Source organism: Diuraphis noxia, unplaced genomic scaffold (assembly GCF_037042655.1).
Source record: "Diuraphis noxia isolate RWA-SAM2 unplaced genomic scaffold, SU_Dnox_SAM2 contig0002, whole genome shotgun sequence".
In the NCBI taxonomy this organism is placed as follows: domain Eukaryota; kingdom Metazoa; phylum Arthropoda; class Insecta; order Hemiptera; family Aphididae; genus Diuraphis; species Diuraphis noxia.
Genome location: NW_028301712.1, coordinates 32,879,776 through 32,895,291, shown reverse-complemented (window position 1 = coordinate 32,895,291; position 15,516 = coordinate 32,879,776). Strand labels below are relative to the sequence as shown.

The 15,516-nt window shown below is 26.2% G+C and overlaps 1 protein-coding gene across 2 annotated transcripts in view; it reads right to left on the bottom strand.

Annotated features, from left to right (window-relative positions):
• Window positions 1-15,516, bottom strand: part of LOC107165282 (prolyl endopeptidase FAP-like) — a 277,903-nt gene that overhangs the window by 212,140 nt on the left and 50,247 nt on the right. Inside the window, exon 1 of one of the 2 annotated variants that reach the window (XM_089219079.1) lies at window positions 10,327-10,673. The exons of the other annotated variant lie outside the window; for it this stretch is intronic. The gene's annotated coding sequence lies outside the window, so the exon portion shown is untranslated. Of the gene's footprint in view, window positions 1-10,326; window positions 10,674-15,516 lie in introns of those variants that run through there. 2 annotated transcript variants of the gene reach the window in all.

The window sequence follows — 15,516 nt, the reverse complement described above, 5'->3', positions numbered from 1 at the left end:
CAGTACAGTTAGGCGCGCATTGTGCAGTAGCCGTCGTTCGTCACACGCATCGAGATCACATGATAACACCAAGAGCCATCATCGAAGTTTTTAATCCAACAAAATCCGCACGTAAATCTTGTTTTTCGCAGAATGGATTATACTTTATCGACCTGCAGTCACTAGTTAACGACTCCTGTGTGTTTATACCTTTGCAGAATGACACACGCCATCACCGAGATGGAAGATGAAAAAAATACCGTACCTCCTTTCAAAATGTGATCTCACGAAATGTATAAACTATATATTATCGCTATACTCGTATAATATTATTATATTATTATATTATTATATTATGTGCGTTTATCAATTTTTATATTGGTACATATAATAAGGTATGCACTAGAAAAACATGAACTTGATTGTGTTAATGTTAAAAATTATTTGTACTCAAATTTATATATATATCTGTACCATTATATTAGATTTTCAACAAATTTTTCATGACAAAATGTGTAATGTACTGCATAGTGTCAAAACTGTACGGAGGATAACATTTATAGGGATTTTAATTCAGAAGTACATTGTATTATAGTTATATAAGAATTATCATGTATCATAAATACATTTAAAAATAAATATAATTTATACATTTTAAATTTTGTGTACTAAAAATTTAAAATAAAATCAATTTACAAATTATACCTTTAGTTTTTAAGCATGAAATACAGAAATATAATTTATAAATATTTAATAATTATTATTTATATTATTTTAATATTAAGTGGGAATTTGTTTATACCACATTTTAACTTCCCATGTACAATTCAGTTTTATAATATTTATTTAGTTAAATTGGATATATAAAATACAAATTCCTCACAACAAAGTTTCCATAAAGTTGTAATTTAAAAAATAATTTGATTATTATATTTTGTTTAATACGCTCTCATACCCATTAATTCAAGTATGATAAAAATATGTTACACAGAGGTCAATTCTATTAAAGTGTTTTAAAAACATTGGACGTCTATTGTAAATTTAAATCATAAAACATCTCTATAACGGAATCGTGAAGTAAAAGTAGATTCATACCATGAATTAAAATAATTTTTTTCTTAATAGTGTTTGTTATTCGATTAAGAACGAATAAAATAAGCAACGTATGTTTTACAAAAATAAAATATTTTTCATATGTATACTTAATGAATTATATATTATGTATATAATATATAATATACATACTTATATAATTATGTACATTTTTCAAACACAATTAAATAAATTCTAACCACATATTTTGAACTACACAAACACACATACACACATAATGATTGACAATTTTTCGGACGATTAATGTAAATCAAGTATATTTTTACAAAACCACGTAAAAAAAGATAAATATATATAATTTGAGTAAACTTCCAGAATTTTTAAGACACATCAATCAATTTTATTGAGATTAATTTTAGATTTTAAAGGAATTCAAGTATAAAATATTAGTAATTCAGTTGTTTTAATTCTTTTGTTATTTCTAAACAACAAATAATTTATCAAAGTCCAAAAAATAGTCATTATTTTTTGTAAAATTTACTAGATAAGAAGGCAAATGTGCAATCCTTAAGAAGTCACTTGATGTCTGAAATCCAAAAAATGCATCAATAGGCTCGATAGGATTCAGTAAAACTTGCCAAAGTGATTATAAGGGTACAGATTCCGATAAATAATCCATTCTCTAATTCACTTGCAAAACATACTTAGTCAAATAAAACAAGACTAGCAGTAAAGATGATTTGTAAAAATCGATTGCAACGTTTGTAACAAAACACATAGAGCAAAATATACAATAATAAACAAACTTATTCATCCCCTTAACATCGATTAGGATATTATATTCTCTAATGTTAATGTCGAATAGTAATATAGCTACCAAGGAAATACTGAAATACTCCAAGCATGGCAAACATTCAAAAAATAAAATATGCAACCATAACATAAATAAGTGGGAATATATTAAAATTACATATAATTTCCATCAGAATAATCAAATTCTATCTCCATTCTTTCGAAAGCTGCATAATATACGCGCTTAAACTAATAGTATTCGACTTTTCAGTTACTACGTCATACTATCCAATCCAATAAAAAATAGTTTCTCTTATATTGGTTGTATAATTGATGATGGAAAGAGTGAGGCATTTTAGTAGTAATTTATTTTGATAATTAACATTGAATTTTTTACTTTAGTCGAACAAAACAACTATATTTAAAGCAAGCCAACCAGTTAATGCGTTATTTACGATTAAATATTTATTTGTGTACAAAATGTTTCCCTGATTATGAATTAAGTAATAACTTAAAAAAATTGTGTAATTTATATTTTTTTTTGCAATTGTAAGAACTTACTATTTAGTATTTATATTTGTTCCAGTAATTATTATTAATACTATATTTTTGTTACAATTTAAAAAATAAGGAAACTTTTCTTATACACTATTACCTTTTTTACGATAAAATATTGCATTGTATGATGTATTTTTTTTTTTAACTTACCATGTATTTCCTTTGATAACCGATTAAATGAAGACACAAAAAAATGTGTTTCCTTGGATAGTAATATTGTTCTTTACACTTTTAATTGCATGCAATTGTAAGTTCAATAAAATAATTATACTTTTGATTAGTACAATCAAATAAATACGGTTATCAGTACGATGATACTGTGGATTAGACCATGTAAATATATATATTTTTTTATAAATTTAATTGCAATTAATTGGACTCTATGCACTCTTTCCTCTGATTCAGAGACGTTCAAACCTTTCACCATGACTAGAATATGGGTATCGCGAGTGCTTTTCAGGAAACAATTGCATAGAAGAAGAAAAAATAACGATGATGGCGATTAATTTACTATTTTATGATGGATAAAAAATAATAAATTTAAGTTTTCAATTAAATTTGTTGGATTGATATAGTTGATGTATTAATTACAAATAAAATTATAAATAATTCATCATTAAACCATTTTCTATTTACTTATTTATTTAATAATTCGAGAGCTATCAATATTTGGTTAAAAGATTAGTAAAGAATCATGGTATAAAAATATTCAATACCTCTCTTATAGTCTTCGATTTTCAAAGATGACCAATGCTCGAGTGTCGTCAATAATGAAATACAATCACATTCGCGACATTATTATTAAATTTGTTTCATTTCACTGTCGTCGTCACTGTTGTCCAATAATTTAAATCAGATTACCATCATCTTATATCTCTATGTAATTTCTCAAAACGCACCGCCCTAGTATCACATTACCTCCCACACGTATTACATATGAAGGACGAACCGAAAACTATATGGAAAGAAACACGATTTCCACATGTCCCAAGGGAAGTTACCCGAGTTCTAAGCAATGGGCGTTGTTGACGTATTGAACTATAATATCAGTACAATATATTATAATAAAATAATAATATCTCTGAAAGGTTTAAAAAATCGATACTAACCCAACTCAGTGAGGAATATAAAAATTGAAAATTATTAGTTTTTTCTTAAAATTCTATTTTGAATTTTATTTAAGTAGGTTCTGAATATTAATTGAATTACCAATTTTATAACTAAAATTGGTTTTTGTTTATTGTTTGAATATTTAATAGGTATGGAATATGTTAAATAATATTCCGTATTAGATTTGAGTCAATATAAGTTATTTATTAATACTAAATTGTATATATTTATTTTTAAATTAAACTGTCAAACGTAAATACAGAAAAATTATAAAAATTATTATATGCAGAATGTGTTAAGTTATATGATATTATGTATAAGTATTAATTTTAAAACTAAAATATGTGATATATGAACTATATTAATTTTAATTATATTTTATTGATTGAAGTTATATTAACTATGTATCTAATTTAAATATGTTATTCAAATCGATCCAAACTTCTCATAGATATGAAATTATAGTATTAAGTATAATTGGTAGTACTTAACCTATACATACCAACAGTCATAATATATATTTTAATGAGTTAAAAAATAACTTAAATAACTATGTAATATTATTTTTTAACACATATATATATTATATTATTTATTAAGTAGTTATCACTTCAACATTTTCAACATCTGTTTGAATATAAATTCTAGAAAGCTAAAAAATTGTACATTGGTTAAAAAAAAAAATATGTAGCTTAAATAATTTTTAATTTCAATGTAACAATTTAAAGATCATGAAATTGCAATACAATATTAATCAAGAATTTACGAGTAAAACTTGAATTTAACGAAAAAAAATTAAATTTTTTATTAAATTTTAAGATCTCAGAGAAAATAATAAAATGACAATGGATGACGGTACAAACCGATAATTATCGGCTACACTTGTACGTATTGAATAAACAGCTAGCATATTTTTATTATTAAGGTTGTTTAATGCTTCAAAAGTCAATTGGTATTGTGTGACGAGATGAGGTTAAGAAAATAAAGAAAAAGCTTTCACTGAAGTATATACGTACGTGATTTGAAATAAAAAATAACGCAGCAAAAACATTTCTTCAACTAATAATCCGAAAATATCATTGACGTTTAAAATTTATGTCTAGTTGAACAAACTATATGAGGAAAGTATAATAATAATACACAAACCTACAGACTACGCTACAGATCATGCATTGTGCGTAAGTTTCTTCATTCATTTTCGGCTGCTCATTTCTATGTTGTCTGATATATCCCCATAGCGCACATAGACAATTTCAGATGTAATTTATGTTTATGACTTTCCAGGGTCTTGGCCGCCGTTCAATTTCGATACACGAATGATTTTTTTATTACATGATATTCAATAGGGGTCGAATTCTGAGAAGAGTGCAATGGCAGTGGCAGTGGTGGTTATCGTTGAAAAATACTTTAAAGATAAACACATTCATTTATAAGTTCGGAACAGTGTGAGGGCTTCAACGGTAGAGAAGGACTATGCGGCAAGCTTAAAGATATAATATAACTAGGACACTATAACTGTGAACAGCGACTTCTTGTAAGGGTAAAATTGAACAATGTGGTCGAGCAGCTATACGCAGCAGAATATTATTGTGAAGAGCAAAGTTTTTATAAAAGTTTTATACTAAATTCATACAGATAGTATCATGAAACGAACATATTTAAAAAAAAAAGAAACTTTTAGTTCATTTTAGGACCACCGATACTATAAATCTGAATTTATATCGTTTTTACATCGTTTTTGAAATAACTTATCTAATATTTCCATTAGTTGTTCGTACTGATATTATAATAAGTAATAACATATTGATAATTATTTATAACTATGGCGCATTGATAAAATGCATGTATTTCTAAAATAACTATTTCGCGTTACTATTCGATGCATAATTTATAAGCTAATACTGAATAAATGAAATCATTAAAAATATTTTAAATAATAAATACAATGTATAAGTGTTTATATTCTAATATTTATATTCTATAATCTATATTAGATGATACATATTTAATTAATAAGTATCAAAATATAGATTTCATAGAAATACACAATATTTAATTTTGTTGATATATTATTATATTGTTTAATGGATATTAGATTCTGAGCCGTGCGATGAATGTATTGATTTTATTGATTTTACCATGATGTGTAAAAAATTCTTAATATTTTTCTAAATAATCGGGATAACCAAACTAAAAATTAAGGGAAAACGGGAAATTTTACGCACAATCAGTTTTCGACTAAATCGATTTTGGTTTTTGATGTTACTTTATAACAAATTACCATAGATACATGAAATTTTCACTGAATGTTTATATAGGAATTTTCTATATTTGATACAATTTAGATTTGTTTTAAGTTGTTTACTGGCATATTAATTTTTCAACTTTTTTGGTTTTTTTTTCTATAAATATCGATAAAAATGTATTTATTGGGTAAAAAAATCTTGAAAATTGAATACAAGGCTTCTAACACATTGTAACAATACCAGTCGAAAAATGTTAAAAATACATGGACACGATTTTTTTTTATAAGCATTTAAAGTTCAAATTTTGACTAAATACGTAACAATTACGGCAATCTTCAAATTATCTTAGTTGGAAATTCATAAAAGTTTTTCTTTTTAATTCTAAGATTTGAAAATTTTTAATAATCTATAATATATCCTAGACAGATAAATCGTTTCCGCTCAGAATGGTTTTTCGTATACAATGATATAATATCATTGGATTCAAATTTAATTCCATCCATTACAGTAACCCACTTGTAACCTACTGTACAGCAGAGCGACATCCACTTTCCCGCTTTTTTTTTTGTATAAAATCTTGAAAAATCTCACATAAAAAGCCTATTGACCTTTGCAAGTGATCAAATAATATAATTTTAGCAAAATATTCTTCAGTAATAGATAATAATAGTTTATAGAAATATATTATAATTTTTAATACAATTAAAAAATATATAATACACCTACGATAGTTGTGTTTCGTGGTTGTATTTTTTATGTCCATTTAATTATTTCTAATGCTTGTTCCGGATTACACCCCTAATTCTAGATTATAATAATATATAAACTTACATCATTAAAAAAAATACAGTATATCGTTTGTATGACATCAAAATTACGTTCCAAGTTCCAAAATATTGTTTATTCAATTGATAACACGTTTCATAATTATTAAATATATACATTTTAGAGAATTAGAAACTAATTTATACATGTAGTAATTATTCTTGATGTTATTAAATATCTGAATTTAGACAAATGATTTTTTTTATTTATGAATAAGAATAAACTATGGAAGAAACTTGTTTTAAATTCAGCATGAAAATAAACTGTTAAAGGAATAGTTTAATTATTTAACATTATAATGCAAGTAGAATTTTCAAAGGTAAAGACAAAAAATATAGATGTCAGATAATAAATTATAAATTTATTTCATCTGTGTAGTGATGACTTACAATGAACATGGAAAAACTAATAATAAAAAGAATATATTATTATGTGCAGGGCTGCTATATGACATAATAGATATGAAATTTATTGGAAAGGAAAACGAAATATAAGGGTACAGCTATTTTTGTATTTATTCAAAAAATAAATAAAATAAAAGTATGGTGAACGGTGCTAACGTATTTCAGTTACTAATATGAAAATAAGGTGAAAAGTATTATATTAAAATAATTTTTTTTAAGATTTAAAGTCAAAAATGTTTCAGATTAGATCCACGAAATCATCATAACAAGTGTGATATTTTTTTATGAATACCTTACAAAAATCTTCAAAACTTTTCAACATTCTTCTTTCTATGTTCTATTCATTTGACTAGTTATTTCAATCGCATAATTATTTTTCGATAAGTAGCTAAAACATATTAAATAATATCTTAGCAAATAACCTAAAACTGCCTACCAAAATGTAATATAACTAATGAATAGATGTAAAGATTCTTATCAAATTAATATAAGTTATTAAATAAAATACATGCATTATTTAAGTTATAATGGACAATAGTTTTTCCTAATCACTTCTTTCATCATTATAAAAAAAAAAAAAAATGATAAACCTATTGAAATATAATATTATATACATTTCGACTTACCTAATCATACTTTACATAATTAATGATCATTAGAACTATTTATTCAATGTGTATATACTTAATATTATTTAAATTTAGTAAAAAAATAAATTTGTTCAACAAATATAATTTCACAATTTAATAAAAACACTATAAAATCATTTGATATACAGAGTTATTAGTTCGTATATTTTTTTTCACAAAAAGTTTCAAACAAAAATAAATTAACACAACACTAAATTTTGTATTAATAAATAGTTAGTATTATTGCTTTTTTCTAATAAATTTATCGAATATAATTAATATTAAGCGTTTATTTCAACGTAAAATACGATAAATACCTACTTATTATTTCGCAAAATCTTTACCTTTTTGAAAACATTTTTTTACACAGTTAAGTAATGTTTTTGAAAAAAAATAACAATCTTCATCATTATCGTATTTAAAATTTTCACTTTAATTAAAAAAAAACATCCATTTTTAGTTTCCTATTTTGAAACAGATGATATATCTGAAAATTCTCATGAATTATAATTGTAAATGTGTAATTATTAGTTATAAGTTATTTTAAGGTGAGTAAATTAGTAGACATGCAATTTTTAAGAGGTACCCTATAGCAATTTCACTCCACTCATCAAAGATAAATATTTCTACTTACCTATAAACAAAAAAAGAAACCGAAAAAAAAATTAACTATTACGATAAAAAAAAATATAATATTTTTCGAAAACATTAGGTAAACTTATTGAGATTATCAGTGTATACTGTTAAAAGAATCGCGCAATATATAGGACATAGGTATAAGGTACGTAAATAAATTAGGAAACTAACATAAAGAATAATTAATACTTATGTAATGTTGTACAAGTCGATTACACGAGGAAACCTAAAATTAAATGCAAATCAGTATTTTTATGGCAAACAATGAAACATTAAATAAATAGGTCAATAAGATGGATAACATATAGTGACCGACGTACGTATATATGCTACGTACTTACCTAGAATAAAAGTTTTTAAATACCTAGTCTAGTTATAATAAAGTAAAAACCGAAATATATTGAATGTACACAACAAATTATGTTACTGATCAGTATACCCTTACTTTTAAAAACCAAACAAAAATAATAATTTTAACTAGGTAGGATTATTGTTGAGTTTCTGTATTATTGCACTTGCACTAATTTTTATCTACTTATAAACAAAAATATAAAATATTTCATATATCAAAATTAACTTTAAACGAAACAAAATAATATATATAATATGTTGCATACAATTATTTTGAGTCAAACAAATTAAAACTCAAATTAAAGAGAACTTGTAGCTTAAAATTAAATATGGCGAAAAAACAGAAATAGTTCTCAATATGTAAAATTTAATTAAAAATAATTCGATCTCTGTTGTCTTACAAATTGAATAAGAGCAACTTTTTGTGTAGCATTAAATTTGGCACCAATAATGGAGGATCAAAAACTTTTCAAAGCGTCGGTTAACTTCTTTTAATTAATACGAACTATTTCGATGATCCAAGACGGAAAATTCATTATGCAGCTGAATATGCATTATTCATTTACCGTTCACCAATATATACTATGATATTTACTTTCAAAATAAATTGTTAAAAGTATTCTATGATGTATTAATTTTTTTAATAATAGTTTAGATTCGCGTGTCTAAATGTCCATTATTCTGTTGTATAGAGCTTAATGCCCAACTAACTTTTATCATGACGTGACTTAATGTTATCTTTTTTTTAGTCTATGAAAGGTGTTTCTACTTAGTGAACCCAATATAATATAAATAAAAGCTATATAATACAGTTTTTTTATAACATGTTATATTTAATACCTATTCTAAACATCTCGATAAACTATTTTAGAACAATTACGAATATAATAATAAAAATAAATAAATAATCCAATAACAATTTAGCTGCACATATTATCTTTATATACCATCGCATAAACATTGACAATTACTCCATTAAGTACTCAATTTAAAATATATTTTTTAAATTTTTTCTATAAGTATAAACAGCGATTTACACAAAAAAAAAAAACAATATAATATTTAATTTTTTATTAACTTTCTGTCTAGATATCAAATGACTAATTCAATTGCTATTGTAAATTATTATGTTAATTTTTTTTCAACAACTGAAATTTATTTGAAGCGTTTTACAAACTGGGAACCACTCATCCGAGCAACAAATAAGGTAAATCTACATTTTACACTATTTAACGGCTATATTACATAATATTATGTATAACGTTTATTTTCTAATTTGAATTATTAAAACAATTTTAAAATAAAATAATTTTATAAAACTACAATGGAAAAAAAAATTAATCCATACTATTACTGAAGTTCAATTTACTTGAAGCACTGCCATACCAACGTAAAATATAATTCGTCAAACTCGTAAAAAAAAGCAAATAAACAATTTGAAACATTTCGACTTGACTCCAAAGACGTAATATTATTATTTTACTATTTATTTTTATTTTTAATACGTTCAATAAACCGTACAATTATGTCTCACATCACAGCCGGCAATAACATAATCTCGTATATTAACAATATTACATTAACTCGATACGAGCGTTGCACGTCTTAGAGTTAATTAATTTCTGGAAAATACAATCGCTACTAATAATTGCAATATATTACTGAACATTTGGGATACATCGAGTCCGTCGTTGGTCATAAAAATAATACACTAAATATTTTAGAATAATTGAGTGTACCTACCTACGACAAGAAACAGAAGTTCAAACAAGACAAAGTCGGTTGACACTAGCGCGGGCTATGATCACCTCGAATACAAGATATTATAGGAAATATCTACTCGATCGTCAGTAATACAAGGTGATTTGAAAAACGACGTATGGGTAGACGACAAAAATGCGTCCGTTCCTCAAACAGCGGTGGAAGTAGGGATGCTAAAAATTCGTCAGAAGAAAACAGACGGAAACAACCGAAAACGTGATCACGATACTGACGACAACGAGACTTCGACGGTGACGGCGCGCCACAATGACGTCACGACGAATAACGGTGCACGCACGTCTGACCGTCGCAAAAAGTCTGTACGAACTGGCTGGCCGGCCCTCTCCGGCGGTCCCGATCACCGACGACAACGTGTAGGCGCCACACACCAATTCTCCGACTATACCGTCGGTGGCAGCGGCGGCGTGATCCGAGACGGTCTCGAACATGGAACGAGGGTATTTGGGGGTGAACTCTGACGGAGGGGTAAAGGGGTGACTGGCGGGAGGTAGTTCGTGGATAGGGGTTTGAAGAGGAGGACCCACTGCCACACGACACGTTTTTAAAATTTATGACACTTTCGTCCATTGTGTGCCCAACCCGACCCCGACCCGTATTACGGCTGAATCTGCACTCCCAACCACCGACTTCTTGGAACTGTGTATTAACATGTCCGCGTGCCAGGAGTGCCGCCCCCGAATTCCCGAATTCAGAGAGTGGGTTCCCCCGCGTCTCCCCGGAACGAAATAACGTTTTTTCTTTTTTTTGTGTGCTGTTATTATTTATTTTTGAAAATCTGACGGTGTTTTCCGGACGTAGACCAGAAAAAAAAAATTATAATTTATACAAAAAAGCTGCCCCGTAGCATATAATAACGTTGAATTTTATGGAGATAATAAACTCTTATCGCGAGGCTTGTAAATATAGGCCGCATGGTCACCAATAATGGATGAAAATATAAAAAAATAAAACACCGGAAAACAATAGGTACTATTGTTTTATTATACCGACGACAGACGTAGAACACACAAAACCCGTGACGGACAGACGATAAAATCTCATCGGATTTGTCATACTATTATTATGGTTTTCACGGTTCCCAACCCCTTGAAGCGTGGAAATCCCCTAAGTATTGTACGATTATTTTTATGAAACCTACTCGATTGTTGCAGAGCACATATTATCATAATTATTGTTATATTATGGTTGAAATCAATAATGTACACAAAATAAACTCTACCATACGTCGTCACTTATCACTTGGTGAAACGTAATTAAAAAAAACTATATAAATATACCTACGGGCGACAAAATTCGAATAAATAACATTGAAAAATTTAACATTTTTCTAAAGTTTTAATTAACACTGCACTGTTACACAAACACGAGTATACAATAGGAGTAATTTTAGACATGAGGGATATTACTACGTTGATACCATAAAACCACCATACAACAAAAGACGACACCATGTTAATTATAAATTACATGCTACAATGGAATAACTTCAAATTTACATTAAATTATAGTTGTATAATGTATCATATAGGTTTGGCTCTGGTAAACATAATTAACACACTATATTATTATACTATACTAATTAATTGTTATTATTTTAATTTTGTATAGCCAATTATTATAATAGGTACACCACAAATTATTTTTTAAGTGTAATACATGATTTAAAAAAAAAAAAATGTTATTAGGGGTGATTTATAAGAATTTAAAATAAATGTGTAACAATATTATAATATGTTACTAAAGTTAAGACTAAAAATATTTTATAACTAAAACAAATCAGTTAATGTTTTTTTTTTTTTTTTTTTACTTAAGTAAATTTTATATATTAACAATGTAAAATATCTGCTTTAATATATTTGCGTAAATAAATAGTTATTTTACTAATTCAACTCGATAAATATTCAAATCAAATTTGTTTATGCCTCGATGTATTGCCTTGGACCTTGGTATACAACTGTCATGAATTCAGTGTTAGGACTTATCTAGATAAATTTATCTAGATAAATTATCCAGATAATAATTATTTTATCTTTTATCTTATCTAGATAAATAAATATAAGTTATCTAAGTATTTATTTTAGATAAATTTAAAAGATAAAATTTTTAGTGAAAATTAGATAGATCTGTACCAAAAATATTATTAACTATGTGAATTTTATTTTTGGTCCACTCGACAACTTCTTCAGCAAGGTGACTTCCCAAATTTTTATTTATACTTTGTTAATCCCTAGAGTCCCTTGGATCTTATTGGTTCCTTATATAATTATATGTGTTGAAAATAATGTTTGGTGATACACATCATGATATAATAAGTTAAGTCGAAAATAAACATATTATATAGGCATGTACTTACATGAAATTATATATGTTTTTTTAAATTAGTTGTTTTAATTTTAATTTCTATAATTATCTGTTATTTATCTGGATAAAATATTTTTATCTTTTATCTTTTTGTTAGATGAATTAAATTTGTTTATCTTTTATCTGTATCTTAGATAAAATGTAGTGTTGTTATCTTTATCTTTATCTAGATGATTTTTTTGTTATCTGTTCCTAACGTCATGATGTCTAGTAAAATAATTTTAATATTATTTTCATTGCTGATTTTCATATTTATCATAATTTTTAATATCAAATATAAAATGTATTTATAATTTTACATTGTCAATAAAATGTATTTCCATGAATTAATTTACAATTTAAATGATAGTTTATTACGAGTATTACAATGGTGTATAACATTATGTTATAGTATATAGTTAGTAGTTAGTATAGTAACTAGATATGTTTTATTCATAATATCCAGGCATTTTGGGAATTAATTTATGATGACAATTTATCATACTTTAAAGTTAATTAATTGTTATTATAGTGTCACTGTCTGAATATAAAACCTAAGATTTTTAGAATACCATATATTATTCTAATACTTTAATAGTAAAATAATCGTGATCGTAATTGTTTCTTTAAATAATATTATTAATTATCCCTTACTAATTATTCCCTTATTATCGTTGAAACAATAGAGTTCTTTGAATAAAGATAACACCTATATAGTTCTGATCCAACTACCGTAACTAACTTTTAGTAATGATACCACTTACCGTATAATACTATCAAATTGCACATGCAAACAATGAGAACGGTGGTATGAAATTGTTTATCGTTAACCTACGAGTAAGTCAATAGTATTTTGTTAAAATCTAAGCAATATTCTTACCTGGTAACAAAATCATTTGTTTTTATATTTTAGATAACGAATAATTAATACCAATAGAGGATGTAATCCCTCAATCAGTTTAATCAAAAGCTAACTCATCTATCAAAGCATTTGTTGCTCATTATAATATGTATTAATATCTCATTTCCAAATCGGGAGAAGGGTTGTATACTTTGTTCTAACTATTTTTTTTCCTCTTAACATTTGATAATATCCTCCGATTATAATTTTCAATTATCGATAGTTGGGATTGATCTATATTGTTAATCTTATTTTATAACCTACACATAGGTACTTACTATTATTATGTCAAAATATTATACTATGCTGACAAAAAATCACCAACACTTTTCACTTTTCATTTGAATGAAAGGATTTTCTTCAATATCATATAACATCGCCTACATACAAAAATACCTAGTATCGACTTTTTCCGCAAACATTTCGTTATTTTTATCACAAACTCAAACAAAAATAACAGCAAGTCGTATGTAAATCACAGTCGACCGCGAAAAGTAACCAATAAATCGAACTTAATTGGGAATAATGTCTCGTTGTCGTTTGTTTTTCTCTCTAGAGATGGTGAAAAAAATCAACGAAGACAACAGTATCGCTAAATCAATTATTCCTGTTCACAGTGGATGAAGACAGATTAGATAATTCGGTTTCTGACTTTAATCAAGATTGGTAGCGAGAATTGAGCGTCACAACTTGTATACAGTCGTTTATATTGTTTATATTATGAAGAAAAAAAACGTATTCCTCATGTTGCACACAGGAGTATACCGATTACGCACAAAAGGCCACATCGTAGTATCTTACAGTTCGTGTGTATTGTTGCAAACAATACGAGAAACGTGTGACTTATCACAGTGAGATCGATGGCCGTGCACGGTATTTGTGTGCCGTCAAGAAGATATCCATTAATTTCCCATGATTAATCTGAAATCTGCATCAGCAAAAAATCATGCAAGATGTTGGCACCGTATATGCCTATAAGGTGCTTCGCGTTTCGGACAAAGCTTCTACACAACTTTTTATATTCTAATATGAAAAAAAACTTTACGATCAAGATATATTTGAACTCAGTTCTGCTCTATCACTTCATATTCTACAAACAATTAATTTATATTCCCTCCATATTCATCTCCCTCGCTCTACTTCTAACTCATTTACTCACTAACTATCTCTCTTACTCTCAACCATCGTTCAAAAATGTATGAAAGTATACTATTATAAGATTCATCCAAAACATTGAAATTTATAAATAGCGAATAAATAAATATTTAAATAAAAATATAGCAATAAGCAATTGATTGCATTAAAATTGCATTTAAAATTCTATTAGTTCAATATCTGTTATATCAATTTAAATATTTTAAGATATTGATCAAAAATTAAATCATATTAATTTAATTTATTAATACATTTGTTTTAAACAATTATTTAAATAAAATAATTTGACTCATAAACACACCTTTTTCGAGAATCTTTAAAGGTTAACACTTTAAGTAATTTATCTTTTTTGAGAAAATAAACCTTTCTCATCCATTATTACTAAACTCTTCGCAATAATTAATTTACTTAAACAGACAAAGTTTTTTAATAAACTATTTAATTTTTAATGTTTTCAACACGCAGACTATTAATAATTATATAATAGGTAAGTGCACTTAGAATACTTAAAAAATAAAATGTGTTATGAAAAAAATTAGATACAATAAAATCGTGTTGAATTGTAATTGCATGTTAAAATAGGTACTTTGCCATAATAATCATCATACAATCACAAAGTTTATAGAAAATAATTTTTTATGACCTAAAAAACATTTTTAAACGAAATTAATGATTGTGGATATGATTTATATGAGATTTATATGGTTCTATTCGACTGAAACTTTAGACACACATCTAAGCAAATGATAAATGAA